The sequence below is a fragment of the Panthera uncia genome, chromosome B1, assembly GCF_023721935.1.
Source record: "Panthera uncia isolate 11264 chromosome B1, Puncia_PCG_1.0, whole genome shotgun sequence".
NCBI classification, from domain to species: domain Eukaryota; kingdom Metazoa; phylum Chordata; class Mammalia; order Carnivora; family Felidae; genus Panthera; species Panthera uncia.
This window is the reverse complement of record NC_064811.1, coordinates 109,448,352-109,451,691: the sequence shown is the minus strand read 5'-3', so window position 1 is coordinate 109,451,691 and position 3,340 is coordinate 109,448,352. Positions and strand designations below refer to the sequence as shown.

The 3,340-nt window shown below is 34.7% G+C and overlaps 1 pseudogene; it reads left to right on the top strand.

Moving 5' to 3' along the window:
• The first annotated feature begins 2,568 nt into the window (after positions 1–2,568).
• LOC125922422 (bis(5'-adenosyl)-triphosphatase-like) lies at positions 2,569–3,104 on the top strand (annotated as a pseudogene).
• Positions 3,105–3,340: the final 236 nt, after the last annotated feature.

Below are 3,340 nucleotides of genomic sequence, written 5' to 3'. Positions count from 1 at the left end.
TCCAGTGTGAGTGTGAGTGTGAGTGTGTGTGTGTGTGTGTGTGTGTATGTACATTTGTTTATGTATTCATCAGTTGACGTACACGTTTCTACCTTTTTTATAAGTACCTATTTAAATCCCTGTTAGTTTTTTTTTGTGTGTGTATATACCTGAAAGTCAAATGGCTCATCATATGGTAACTTCATGCTTTACGTTTTGAGGTACCATCAGACTGTTTTCTACAGTGGCTACACAATCTTACGTTACCACCAACAATGCACCAGGTTCTAATTTCTTCACATCCTTGCCAATACTTTTGTTTTCCATCTTACTTAGTTGTCAATATTGCAGACATCCTAGTAGATATCAAGTGGAATCTCACTAATTTGAATTCCCATATTGAGCATCTTGTTGAGCATCTTTTCAGGTATTATCGGTCAGTTGTATATATACTTCAGAGAACTATCTATTCAAATCCTTTGCCTGTTTTTAACTGGGTTCTCTTTTTGGCATTGAATTGCTCTTTGTGTATTCTGGATACTAAATCCTTATCAGATATTTATGATTTGTAAATATTTTCTCTAGTACTGTAGGTTGTGTTTTGATTATAGTTTTAATGTTTTTATAAAGTAATTCATGTGAGATTTTTTATTTAAAAATAACATATTGTAAAAAACTAGCAAAGTAACACTAAAATTTATTAAATGAGTTAATGTAAGTTTTAGAATTACTAATGGGAGCACATGCTGTATTTGAAAATTCTTCCTGGATCTCCTTCTGTTAGAAAGAGACTATTCTAGGGCACCTGGGTGGCTCGGTCAGTTAAGCCTCCAACTTCAGCTCAAGTCATGATATCCCAGTTTGGTTGGTAAGTTTGAACCTTGCACTGGGCTCTTTGCTGACAGCTCAGAGCCTAGAGCCTGCTTCAGATTCTGTGTTTCCCTCCCTCTGCCCCTCCTCTGCTCATACTCTATGTCTCTCTGTCTCTCAAAAATAAATAAACATTTTTAAAAATCTTAAAAAAGACTATTCTTATTTGCCTGAGATATACTCATATTCAATCATTCCAATAAATGTTATGAGTCATGTTAATCAGCTGTTATTTATGGAAATTCTTCTTAAAGAGATGCTCAATAAGTATACAAATCATGAAAAATTCTTGCACAAGTTTTTAGCAAACTATAAATAAAAGTTACCTTCCTTAATGTTATGATTAATATATTAGAAAACTATCACAAAAATATTATGTCACACACACAACATTATGCTAAACTTGAGAAATATTACTGCCTGTTAAATACAGAAGAAGATAACATGACCATTGGTCACTTGATGGTCAACATTTAGCAGAACATACCAAGCAAAACTTGAAGGGTAAAAATATAATATAAATTACTAGGAAGATAATGTTATGCATAAGGACTCCCAGATGAAAAAGTTTGCACAGAAAAGTACCTACCTTCAAAAATTCAGATGGCCATTTCACCATTAGAGCCATTTTGGTGACAAAAACAAAACAAAATAAAACCTTACGATACATATACGCTGACATTATCCAAGTATGTCTTGGGTGGTTTTTCTCTGTTTAAGTTTTTAAAGCAGAAGTTCTCAAGGTCAGAAAATATTCTTGTTTAGTTTTAAGAGTTCATCGATTTAATATGTCCAAGAATAAAACATAATTAAATATTTGCATAATAAGAGTAAGTATTGTTTTCAGAGCATTCTGATGATTTAAATATTTTTGCATTGATCTAAGTACTCCTTTGTGATTACATAGAGTAAATATATTCTATCCAAAGGTGCACCCTGTGCCATGAATATATTTGCTAATCTAGAAAAACAGAAAATATTTTCAGTAGAAATGACATTCTATAATAGGTTAGTTTCCTGAAAACTTTGGGAACAAAGAGAATTTTAAAACAATATTGATAAAACTGACCCAATAGTACAATGAATAAATTACTATCATCTCTGTTGTACAGGTGGCTAATCTGTGAGTTTAAGAGGTTAATAATTTGTCAAAATATAAATGAAAACAAGCCTGATTCTCCACACAGTCAGTGCTTCCATCAATTCCATTGTTTTTGCAACAATTAAGGACAGAAAACAGGTTTTGAGAGATTATAATAAGAGCCTGTTGATGATTTCTTGTGCTGGAATAAAAAGAGACAGAGGTAGATATGTTAGATGCTGGATACATAGATAGATAGATAACAGATAATTCATTGTATGTGTGCTTCAAGCCACAGTTACTGGACTCAGTGTCTTAAACAGAATATTACTAGGTAATTTGGGTTTTTTTGAAAGTAAACTTGAATAAGATATTTAAGAAAAGATAAAAGTATACATCACCAAGTATGTAAAACTGCTGCAATGTTCAGAAAAATTAGTATAATCAATCAGATCATCAGGCTAAAAAAAAAAAAAATCACACCCTCAAATGAAAAAAATCAAAAAAAAAAAAAAAAGACAAAATCTAACATCCCCTTTCATGATGATGGAAAAAAATGGAAAAAGAACAAAGACAACAAAAAAACCTCTCAGCAAACTAAAAATAGAGGGAAACTTCCACACCTCAAGTGTGAGGAAATGGCATTCAGATTCACCAAGTCTTCCATGGTGTTTCTCAAAGCAGGACTGTCCTTTTCATTCATGAACAAGAAACATAGAGTGCCAAGACCTGTCCTTGTGTGTCCTCTTCAGCCAGTGGAGCTTTTTTGAAATCTGGGTCCTGATGAAGTGCCCAAATTGTTTCAAGCAACCCAAAGAGTCAGGATGGTGGTGGGGAAGCATTCCAGAGGACTTGTCTCACCTATTCCATAAAGGATGGCCCCAAAGCAAGATGGACCAAAAAGCACGTTCCCATCCACTGTCTTCTTGGAAAGGCTAGAGATTTTCACGGAAACAATGGCTTCTATGATGGGGTCCAGCACCATGATGAAGAGGAGGAAAACTCATCAAATTTGTGGAGACCAGAGGAGGAAATGGTGGCAGAGGCTGCTGCACTGTGGTTTGCTTTCAGTGGGGCCGGCAGGTCAGTGACTCCAACAAATCCCAAGGCAGAAAGAAAAGGCTCTCATTCTCTAAGACTCTGCAGCTTTGGAAATGCTAAGCAGACTTTATGACAACCTACAACTCAGCAACCAATTGTGAAGCATTTGACTACACTTGTGGAAGGCATGGTGATTATGTTTCTATCCAGATGGCTGACAGGCTAACCTGAAAACAAAGGCGTAGACAGCCCTTTTACACTTCCTCGGTTACACGCTTCCAATAAAATTTTTTCTAAATTGCCCCTTGGCCTGCATGGAAATAAAATGGTGGTTAAAATATAGTTTTTTTTTTTAATTTTTGTCAAAAA